Here is a 12,798-nt window from a genome sequence, read left to right as displayed (position 1 = left end):
AATGATTTTGAAATATAGTTATATCTGAATGAACAGATCTTCTTGATAGATAATACATGAGTAAGTCTATTTATCCATAAAATATTTCTTTCTGATTAATAAATACAGAATTTCCTCTTCCTCACCTATGTCTGTCTTTGCAAATGGAACCAATCAGGTGCAAAGACAAAAATATTAATTAAAAATTATTATCTGCTTGTCCTCAACTTATAGTAGTTATTGCAAATAAAGGAAACGAATGGATCTATATTTCTTTGGGTCTAGCTTACTTCACTTAATATAATTTTTCCAAGTCTTTCCATTTCCTAACAAATGGGGCAATGTCATTCTTGCTGATGGAGACATAGAATGCCATTGTATATATATATATATATATATATATATATATATATATATATATATATATATGTATATATATATACATATATATATATACATATATATATATATATATATATACATATACACACACACATACACACACACACACATACCACACTTTCTTGACCCATTCATCTACTGAGGGGCATCTGGGTTGGCTATGGTAAATAATGCTGTGATAAACATAGTTGTGGTGGTAGCTTTAGTATGGCCTTGTTTGTGATTCTTTGGGTAAATGCCCTAAAGTTGGATTGCTGGGTCATAGGGGAGCTCTACATGGAGTCTTTTGAAGAATCTCCATACTGCTTTCCAAAGTGGTTGAACAAGTTTACACTCCCACCAACAATGCAGTAGGGTTCCCTTTTGGCTACATCTCCTCCAGGAAATGTTGTTAGATTTCTTGATTATAGCCATTCTTACTGAGGGGAGGTGGAATCTCAATGTTGTTGTGATTTGCATTTCTTTTATGGCTAGAGCATTTCTGAATGTGTCTATTGGCCATTCTTATTTCCTCTTCAGAGAAGTTTCTCTTTAAGTCTTTAGCCCACTTATTTATTGGGCAGTTGTTTCTTTGAGGATTTGTTGTTGGGGGGTTAGTTTTTTTGAGTTCCAAGTATATTTTAGATATGAGACCCTTGTCTGTTGTATGGCTAGTGAAGAACTTCTAATTCGTTGGTTTTCTATTGATCATGTTAACATATGACCATATAACACAATGTTAAGTGAAATGATCCCCAAGATAGGTACACAACTTCTTTTTTTCTTGCATTCTTTTTAATGTATCTAAAATGTACTATATAATTTTTTTTTGTTTCTCTTGTATGTTCTTCCCCCACAATATAACCCCTGTTTTCACTGTATTTGACATTGAGCCCTGTGTCTTGTATATACATTTTTCTAATTTGGGGAGGGGAAGCAAAATCACAAAATGCCGAAACAAGGATACAGGTTGACCCATTGCAACAATGAGATGTACAAGACACTATGTAGAAAATGAACTTTACAATTTGGGATGGGGGAGGTGGGATTTGGGGAGGTGGGGAGGGAAGTGATGGTAGGGGAAAAACAAAGGAGGAGGTAACAATGTTCGATAGGAAATGTACTCATTACCTTACGCATGTAACTGTAGCCCCTCTGTACACTATTTTTGCAATAAAACAACAACAATAATAATAATAATAAAATTATTATCAAGGTGAAGTACAGAGGGGTTACAGATATACATGTAAGGCAGTGAGTACATTTCTTGCCAAACATTGTTACCCCTCCCTCATTTTTCTCCCACTTTCCCTTTCCCTTAGTACTCTACCCACAAATTGTAAATTTCATTTCCAACATGTTGTCTTGTGAGAATTGCTGTTGTATTGGTTCTCCCTTTGTCCTTTGTCTCACCATTTTGTCGTTCCCCTTCCCTTTGCTAATTCAGATGTTTTATTAGTCACTTTATTACATACAAAACAGATATTTGGAGTCATACATCTGTTTAAAAAATGAACATAATTTGTTTTTTCTCAAAGCTAATCCCAGTGTGATATGTGCAGTGTTATGAAATATGAGTATGATATGTATACATACACATGTATGCATATATATGGTGCTCTTCTATATGGAAAGAAAATATAATTATTTTTAAATGATCAGTTAAACATAATGATCATTGAGATGATAGTAATCTTGCATAGTTAGAACGTTTAATTTTTAATTGTCATTAAGTAAAATTGATTTTTTTCTTTTTGTATCTAATTAGAAAGAGCTAGTGCATGAGTGATAGTGGAAATTCTACTTTAAAAATGGAAACTTAAGCTGGGTGCTCGTGGCTCACACATATAATCCCAGCTACTCAGGAGCCTGAGATCTGAAGACTGCGGATCAAAGCCAGACTGGGCACAAAAGTCCATGAGACTCTTACCTCCAATAAACAACCAAAAAATCCTGAAGTGGCTCTGTGGCTCAAGTGGTAGAGTGCTCATCTTGAGCTAAAGAGCTCAGGGAGAGCTCCCAGGCCCAGATTTCAAGCCCAACAATGAACAAAAATAAAAATTAAAAAATTAAAAATGGAAACATATTAAAGTCCTCAACAAAACATTTTTTCTAGTATGTTCCAGTGATTTTTTTTTCTCTCGGTCTATACTTCTAAGTAAACTAACTCTGAGCACATGATTATAATTTTAAATCATCAAAGTATTTCAAATAATAGATTTTAAATTGGTATTGTGTCATCATGCAGCTTTTAAACGCGTATTAAAATATCGCATAGTTGCCAATATTTCCCTTGCCCAGAAAATAAAATGTAAGTTGTGTTATAAGATTTATGTTCCTCTTTCTAACTTGATGTATATTTACACGGTAGGAAATCTCACAGAGGCAAGCGGTTCATTACATCCATATTCAACACATCCTCCAACTTTTTTATCAACAGTCTCTACCAGCATCCCACATAGCCTTTTCCTTTTTGCAAAGATGGTTCCACGTGGCAGCACAAAATGCAGCGTTAAATTTCAAAGACTATTGGCACCAGCCAATTGTTGGTGTCAAGAGAGAAAATGCAATAAAGGTTTGCCTATTACTGAAGGAACCTAAAGGTGATTTGTGAATCCCATCCACTCTCCAAAAACACCATATAAATCTCAGTGCCATTATCAAGCACAGTAAACAAGTTTCAAAGATTAGGTGAAGTCAGCCCTTGAGCCCTCAAGGCTTAAAAAGTCTTCCAGGATGAACTGAAAGGCAGGGTAGAAAAGCTGTTTTAAAACGAAGTGCACAATCATTTATATTTTTTGACCACTAAATATTTTAATAAGCTGAATAGAACATAAGCTTGTTAACTTTTTAAATTAAGTAGTTATACAAAGAGTTTACAATTCATTATGAGTACAATGCATGTTTTCAATGCCATCCCTCCTGCTGTCCTCCATGATTCTCTCTTTCCATCCCTAACCTTAAGTTATGCAGTTCAATTATTATGTAATGCACAGTGAATATAATGGTTACATTTTCTCAATAATTTATATTTTCCTTAAAATAGAGTAAAAATAATGAGAATCTTATCAAGTATGATTTACTTTGCATTTGTCAAGATAATTCAGAAATTATATGGTCATATTTTAAAAGATAACCACTAATGATACTTAAATGAACAAAAGAACAACTGATCTGCATATAGCAGTGTACTAACTAAATAAAATATACCAGTCTGTCTGATAAGTAGCGTCTGTGAGACCATGTACTTTCTGCCATGGACAAGAGTTCCTGTTAGGGACTGAATTTTGTGTTCCTATAAAAGACATATGTTGAAATCTTAATCCCCAAGGTAAGGATATTAGGAGGAGAGGTGAATCAATTAGCTCATGAGGGTGGGGCCTTTCTGAATGCTACAGTGAAACTTTTGCCTTTAAAAGAATTTTATGTATATTGACTTAACTGATTCATATGGTAACCCTGTAGTCCTTCATGGTTTTAGACTCAAGGTTTTAGTAGGTTAGCTTACCCACAGACGTAGGACTCAAAGTAAGACTTTTGGGTCTAAAGCTTGTCTCATAAATTATACTGTAAGGCTGGGAATGTGGCTTATTGGTAGAGTACTTGCCTAGCATGCATAAAACCCCGGATTCAATTCCTCAGTACCACATAAACAGAAAAAGCTGGAAGTGATTCTGTGGCTAAAGTGGTAGAGTGCTAGCCTTGAGCAAAAGAAGTTCAGGGACAGTGTCCAGGCACTGAGTTCAAGCCCCAGCACTGGCAGAAACAAAAACAAACAAAAACCATATATTTCTGAATACATCAACTCTGACAATACACAAAACCAAACTTAAAATTTTGGTAGTCAGAAAACATGGAACATAATGTCTATATAAACTTAATTGTTCATGGTAATCTTACATGATATGGTTTTAAAAAACCAACAATCCTGAATAGTTATATTTGATGGAATTCACAACATAATAAAGAAAAAAATGACATTAAAGAAAACAAAAAATATTTTAAGAAGTGTTAAAAAAAAAAAAAGAGAGAGAAACGGGAAGATGGCTCCCTCTAGCTGGTCTACACCAAGTGAGACTGCAAAGCAGAGAGACCTCACCGGACAGAAGATGTGTTAGCACTGTGATCTAGGACTCCACGGCCTTCCTTTCAGTAAGAAATAAACGCTCTCTTAGTTCATTTTCTGGAAGCTGAAACTGATGAATAAAAGCCACTAATGAAGCATTCCATATGGAAAAGAGAACCAGCCTAAAAGATTATAACCACAGGAAACTGGGCCAGCAACTGATGTTTGAGCCTATAAGGAAAACTTTCATCATGCTAACAGCATGACATTCAGCCTTTTGAAACATTGATAAATGACCATTGCGTAGTAGGTGGTGATCTTTGTAGAAGAGGAAGCAATTATATTCACTATGAGAGCAACTCCCTATTTCTTTGTAAGTACAAATGGAAAATATCACTAAAAGGTTGTTAATTTATCAAAATTTTTTTAAAAGAGCATACAAGAGCTTAAATATAATGTCTCCATGCAAGAATCTTACTTTGAAAATTTGTCAGAATATTGTAGTAACTCAAATAAATATTATATAAGGCTATTGTCTTGATGGCCTTAACTTTCCAGTGGGAAAAATAAATCAAAGACATAGAATTATAATAGGAATTGTAAAGACTTCATTAGAAATAAGAGAACAATTTTGGGTAAAGAAGAGGAACTAAATCACTTTTCCATGATGATTGAGGTTCATAAAGGAGTAGTGTTTGAGATAAATTATGAAAAGCATACAGGATTTTACCAGAAAGATGTGGGAAACAAGGAGCATTTTACCAAACTTGTGTAAAAATGCCAATTCACAAATAGATATGATTCTCTGTGTGTATTTCTGAAGTTCTGAAAAACCTGAATGATCACAAGAAGAAGGGAATGGAAGTAATAATAATAAATGAGGATCAAGGAAAAGTCTGTTGAGAAGACAGGAAGCATAAGTTCCTAAATTATAGTTAGTGGTATGGGAATGGAAACAAGCAATTACCACTTCTGATTGCTGATTTGTTAATGCTCATAGTAGGAATTATAATACTGATGGAAAAATTCCTCATGAGAATTGAACACAAAATTCAGAGAACTTCATATGATTGCACACCCAATAAATACCTTATTTCACTTTTTCCTGAAAAATGTAAGAAGAAAAAAAAAGCAAAAAAACAAGGAATGCACAGACAAATAGTAATGTGAGCTATCACCTGATTGTAACAGTGTCTCAAAAAGCTGTGACCGAAAAAACTGATAGAATCATTTTTGAGCTTAGGGAGAGCACTCAGGCCCTTAGTTCAAGCCCCTTGACCGAAAGAATTGTTTTCTAAGAATATAATTACTGATATCTTGTTATAAATCTACTTCAATATTTTAACATATGCCTAATGTAACATGTAAAAGTATAAGATAAAATTCTTTGATGTCAAAAACAGGTTTCCCTTTTTAAAAATAGGGAAAACATGTTAGCTTTTGTCTCTCTGGGACTGTTAATTCACTTATGTTTTCCAGGTTTTTCTATTTTTTTTTTTTTTTACAAATGGTACAATATCATTCTTTCTAATGGATGAGTATAAGTCTATGATGTATATATACCACATTTTCTTGATCCATTTGTCCATTGAGTGACTCTAGGCTGATTTCACACCTTGGGTCATCTACATGCCTTTGGATCTCTTCAAATTCCATTTCAAAGTTTTACTTGCAGTTAAGACTAAAATGACAAATATCTGAGTTACCCTCTAGTATAATTCAAGCTATCACAGGAGAGCAACGCAAGAGCAGAATAAAAATTCAAGAAAGTGGTCAGTAGAAGTAATAAGTACAAAGCACAAGTAATTAAATCAGGAGTGAAGTTTGTTTTAGGAAAAGGGTAGTCTCAAATTAAAAAAAAAAAAAAAAAATGCCAGGAACGGTGGCTCACGCCTGTAATCCTAGCTACTCAGCAGGCTGAGATCTGAGGAAAGTGGTTCAAAGCCAGCCCAGGCAGGAAAGTCCATAACACTCTTATCTCCAATAAATCACTAGAAAAACCGGAAGTGGTGCTGTAGCTCAAATGGTAGAGCACTAGCCTTGAGCTGAAGAGTTGAGGGATAGTGCTCAGGCCCAGAGTTCAAGCCCATTACCGACAAAAAAAGAAAAAAAAAGTGTTGTTCTAGGCATATTTCAAGACTGAAACAACCTGTGAAATTCCTCAAAAAATAATGAGGAACTCATTCACAATGGGAAACTTTTCTGTGCTGCATTGATTAAATGAAGGAGGACAGAGCACATCCAATCTGTAAAATGATAGTTAGACTTTCATTGGCAGTAAAATATCACTTTAGTAATTGCATTATAGATAAGATGTTTCAATTAACCATTGCTACATGCAGTTTTCAACATGATCCATTAAGATAATTTTGTAATTAACTACATTTTTAATGTGATATGTGTATATTTATGTATGAACCGGTAAAGAGGAAAAGTTGCAATTTATTCTATAAGCATATGTTTATTTCTAAATTTAAAAGTGAATTTTTCATTTTAACTGCTTTTATTTTTGTTCACACTGTTTATTTAATCATCTACAAATATTTGATCCCATTGTCATCATTAGAAAAAAATATTTATATTTGGTGTGGAACAGGACTCTGAATAATACCACATTTTGTTCCTTTTATTATTTTTTGATAAGTTAGTTATAGTTGATTTGCTCCATTTCAGTAAAAACATAAAAAGCAAAATATATTATTTTGTTCTAGGAAATGGAGAAGTAATTAAATAGCTTAAAGTTGTCATACAATAATATTTGTAAGATTAAATGATCACACTGGTTTAAAAAATCATATTAGAAGAGGTTAGGTTACAACATAAGAATAACTTACTTTAATTATGGAAAGCGAATAGAACAAAAGAACACTGATATATATTAAGAAATTGTAGAGGGTTGAGAATTATCTAAAAGATAGCACTAATATTAGACCATTACGTGAGCCTTGAGTGAAAAATCTTGTTTATATAACAATGCTACTGTGCATACAGGGCCTGGTGTAGGCTTGGCAAAATAAAAATAGCATTTTCTTTTATTATATTTTACTATATGTATTATATTTTTATTGCATCATTATTTATATATTTTATATTATGTGATTTAAAAATGTCAACAAAGAATTACAAAGAAAGACATAATATTGATCTTTCTGAAGTAGGGAAGATATATGTGTGTGCTATCTGCATTGATCCACAATACCTAAGTGATCTATAAAATCAGTGCAATTGCCATCAAAATGCCAATGTTGTCCATCACAGAACTCTTTTAGAATCAGTAATAGAGCAAAGCTGTTTTGAGCAAAATGAAAATACTTAGGACATCACACTAATCAACTTCAAAACATGAGACAAAATTCTGTCAATTAAATTAGCATGGTATTAGCACAGTAATATGCGTGCCGATAGGAAAAGTGTGAAGAGACCAAAAGTAAAGCTTCATTCACTAATACTTGATTAATTTTTTAATGTTCCTATTATTGTAAAGATGCTGTAGAAAGGTGTTATAGTTACATGAGTAAGATAGTAAGTGTATTTCTTGTTTTTTTCCTACTTTCCCTTCCCTCTACCACCTCCCTCACTCCTCTCCCTTCCCCCAAAGTTGTAAAGTTCATTTACAACATAGTGTCTTGTGAGTATCATTGTTTAAATGGGTCATCCTGTGCCCTTGTTTCAGCATTTTGTTCTTCCTCTTCACCTCCCCTAATGAGATAAATGTATATACAAGATGCAGGGTACCAAAATCAAATACAATAACTACAGGGGTTATACCACAGGGGGAAGAACATACAAAAGAAACAAGAAAAATCACATAATACATTAAAAACAACAACAACAAAGAAAAACCTCGTGTCCATATCTTGTGGTTCATTTCCTTTACCATCATGTTATATGGTAATATGGCGATAGCTTTTGAGCTTTTCTGCTCATCTGATAAGGTTATCTTAAATGTATACTAATTACTGCAAATAAGGACAACCATGGGACCTATATTTCTTTGGGTTTGGCTTACTGAACTTAATATGATGTTCCCAGGTCTTTCCATTTCCTAATAAATGGGGCAGTGTCATTCTTTCTGATGGAAACATAGAATTACACTCTGTGTGTGTGTGTGTGTGTGTGTGTGTGTGTGTGTGTGATTTTCTTGATCCATTCATCTACTAAGAGACATCTAGGTTGATTCTATATCTTATCAATGGTGAATAATGCTACAATACATATAGTTGTTCTGGTAGCTTTCGTATAGCCTTGTTTGTGATCATTTGGGCAAATGCCCAGAACTGGGATTGCTGGGTCATAAGGGATCTCTATGTGGAGTCTTTTGAGGAACCTCCATGCTGCTTTCCAAAGTGGCTGAACAAGTTTACATTCCCACCAACAATGCAGTAGGGTTCCCTTTTGGCCACATTCCCTCCAGCATCTGCTGTTATTAGATTTCTTGATTATAACCAATCTAACTGGGGTGAGGTGGAATCTCAATATTGTTTTGATTTGCATTTTGTTTTATGGCTAAAGAAGTTGAGCATGTCTTCATGTGTCTATTGGCCATTCTTATTTCCTCTTCAGAGAAATTTCTCTTTATATCCTTAGCCCACGTATTTATTAGGCAGTTATTTCTTGAGGATTTGTTGTTGGGGGATTTAATTTTTTGAGTTCTAAGTATATTTTAGATATGAGACCCTTGTCCATTGTATGACTAGTGAAGATCTTCTCCCAGTCCATGGGCTTTCCATTGATCTTGCTAGCTATGTCTTTTGCCATGCAGAAGCTCTGAAGTTTTTTGAAATCCCATTTGTCCAATCTTTCTTTAATTTGTTGTGTTTCTGGGTCTTTATTAAGAAAATTTTGGCCTGTACCAAGGAGCCGTAGCGTTTCTCCTATTCCTTCCTGTAATGTTTTAGGGTGCCTGCTTTACTCTGAGATCTTTGATCCTTTTGGAGCTGATTTTGGTTCAGAGTGATATATAAGGCTCTAACTTAGTGTTCTATGAGTGTTTAACCAACTTTGTCATTTGCTGAAGCAGCTGTCTTTCTTCCATTCTATTTTTTTAGCTCCCTTATCAAAGATTAGGTGGCTATAAGTCTGTGGGTTCATTTTTGGGTCTTAAATTCCATCAGTCCTCAGGTCTGTTCTTGTGCCAGTACCAAGCTGTTTTGATTACTATGGATTAGTAGCAGAGTTTGAAGTTTGGTATTGATATTCCTCCAGCACTGTTCTTTCTGCTGATTGTTATTGCTATTCGAGGGTCTTTTATGGTTCCCTATGAATTTTTGGATTGCTTCTTCTGTTTCATTGAAGAATGAGGTTGGCTTATTTTTTTAAACAGAGGAACTGAAAACATATATGTGGTAAAGAGTAATCTTTTAGTAATAAGTGATGCAGAAAAATGAAACCAGATCCTTATCCCACATCAGTTACAAAGACACATTTAAAAGTGGATCAAAGTTTTAACTATAAAACTTGCACATACAAGACAATTAAAAGACAATATATGATAATCACTTAGAACATTGCTCTAGAAAAAATATTTGAATACTGCCCTCCCAGAATAAAAATATGAGCAACAAGAGTAAAATATGCAAGTAAATATGAAAATCTGCAAAATGAAGAGACAACCTATAGAATGAGAGAAAAATGGGAAAACTGTATATTGGACTATGCATTTTAAAGAGAGGTAATGATATGTTGGGTCTTAACTTGTACTTCTCCAATGAATACTTGTAGAAAAGTGTGTTCTTATTTAAACTTTATCTACTGGGTCAAAGTAAAAAAATGTATAGAAATAAATATATTTACTTGTTTTGTGTTAGAATGACAGACTAAGTTATGTTCCAATAACTGTTATTTTAATTATTTTATTTGAAACTAATGTTGGCAAAGCCGGGCACCAGTGGCTCATGCCTGTAATCCTAGCTACTCAGGAGGCTGAGATCTGAAGATTGCAATTCAAAGCCAGCCCAGGCAGGAAAGTCCGTGAGACTCTTTTCTCCAATAATCCACTAGAAAACTGGAAGTGGCACTGTGGCTAAAGCAGTAGAGCACTCGCCTTGAGCTGAAGAGTGCAGGGACAGCACCCAGGCCCAGAGTTCAAGCCCAACGGCCAAACAAAAAAACAAAAAAAGGAAAATGTTCGCAAATATTTATGTTTTTTAAGAAACAAGATTGAAGCCAAGCTTGAATGGTCTTATGTACTGAGAGATTGTGGATTTCTCCTTCAGTCTTGAAATGAGGTTTAGATTTATTCTGTCCAATTTTTGTGAAAAAGAAGTCCTGAATTTCCATATTTACATGTAGGCATTTTTGAGTTTGTGTTCATGTCTATGTGTAGATGTATGTATATTTTATATATGTATGCAAGTGTGCGTTTGTCTGAGTGTGTGTGTGTGTGTGTGTGTGTGTGTGTGTGTGAGACCATAGCTGGCAAATAATTTAAAACATGGGCAGGTTATCCATGGGCTCCATTTTCTGTTTTTTGATCATTTTTTACCATTGCCATTTTCTTGCATCATTTGCAGTGGTCAGGTTACAGAGAAACAGAATCAAGGTACCTTCTTCCACATTTTGGATTTTCTCAGGAACAGAATTTAAAATTAAAATCAATGTGAACCTTGTGTTTCTCCAACACTGGCAATATCAGGAGCAGCAATAGATGGAATCCTTACTGCTTCTCCTGGTTGTTGCACAGGAGGACGTAGGAGATTGAGCCAACAGCCAAGGTAGCTTTTGAATGAAAGTGTTTTTTTTTTTTCTGCAAAATACAATTTTAAATTACAGGTATTAGGTAAATATAGAGATTTAAGCAGGTTTAACATTATGTGCCTAGCTATTCCAAAACTTTGCCAATTCCACACTACATACAATTTCATTTTTTTAACAATTGTGCTACAAATGTTGTAATTATAGGTAATTCCTGGAAATAGTAGCAGAGAAATGTTTCCAATTAGTGGAGTTGTGAAAGGAAAACAGTTTCCAGTGCAATTTCTAAAGGGTGAAAGCATTTTTTCAAAAGTTACTTTTGATTCATGCAATTCGTGGTTACTTTGATGTGGTTTGCTATTATTCAACTTGTATACCTTATTTTAAAATATGGTTTTACAAAAGAAAACTTTGTCTTAAGCTAATACAAAACATATTTCAAAAACATTGTATCTTTGTTTAGTATTTTTGTTGTGCCATCATTTTATGAATCTCTCTGCCCCCCTGCCTCTCTTTCTCCCCTTCTCTCTCTCTCTTTCTCTCTCTCTCTCTCTATATATATAGATATACATATATATGTATACGTATATCTATACATATATATGTATACATATATATGTATGCATATATGTATATACATGTATATGTATATCTATATATATCTGTCTTTCTCTCCTCTTCTCCACACACAAATACGAAAATACTGGTTTATTTTTCTGTAAAACACACAAGAGAGAACAATCATCTGGTGAAGACAGTAAATAAAATCCTTTAGAGACATGACAATGAATAAAATGTTTGGTGTGTTAAGTTGTTTAGTTTCAATTTTGTTACTAAGCAATAGACTTTGTCCTTGGAAAGTGAAGGGCTTTAAAAACAAAATAGACATTCCTGTTTCTCAATGTGATAATTGTCGTTATGCCCCTCATTGTTTTATTTGTTATTTTCTGTGTTTTGTGTTTTATTTTGTTGATCATGGGGCTTGAATTCTGAGTGCTCTACCACTGCATCACTTCCAGTTTTCTGGTGGTTAACTGGAGGTAAGAGTCTTTCCTGCCTGGGCTGGCTTTGAACCATGAGCCTCAGATCTCAGCCTCCTGAGTAGCTAGGATTTGTGAGCCACTGGCACCTGACTTATGCCCCTTGTTTTAAACCAAGAGTAGGAGGTGGAAATTATGATTGTATCCTGAAAGGAAGTACTCCTGAAACTAAAATCATCTGGATGCTTCCATGGCCGTTATTTTTCCCTTCTGTCCCTCATTTCCTTGACTGCGGTGTATCTAATCAGCTTTGCTGAAGCTCCTCCCTTATCATATATGGTTTTCAGTGCTCCTGTTTAGTGAGACCGAGTGGTTGCTGGGGCTAGAATGGAAGAAACTTTCTTCCCTAGCTAGCCATGTCTTTTTCCCTTGATATTTCACATTTTGTGATGAAAAGACTCTTCAGTATTTCTTGGTTATGTCTCTATCCATTTTCCTGCCAGGCCACATGAGGACATTTTCACTGTGAGAACTAATGGGTTTCCTGAAGGTAATTCGTGAAAGTCTGTGAGCCGCAGGCACTGACTGGGAGTCGTCTGAGACCGAGGCCCAGCATTTTCGGGGTTACGCTAGTCCACAGCCAGCTTTCAAATGCTTCATCAAAATTTCCGAGTAATTCAAGGTGTCCATGTATGGGTC

This window comes from Dipodomys spectabilis, unplaced genomic scaffold (genome assembly GCF_019054845.1).
Source record: "Dipodomys spectabilis isolate Male_0828 unplaced genomic scaffold, ASM1905484v1 ptg000783l, whole genome shotgun sequence".
Classification (NCBI taxonomy): Eukaryota; Metazoa; Chordata; class Mammalia; order Rodentia; family Heteromyidae; genus Dipodomys; species Dipodomys spectabilis.
This window is presented reverse-complemented; position numbering follows the sequence as displayed.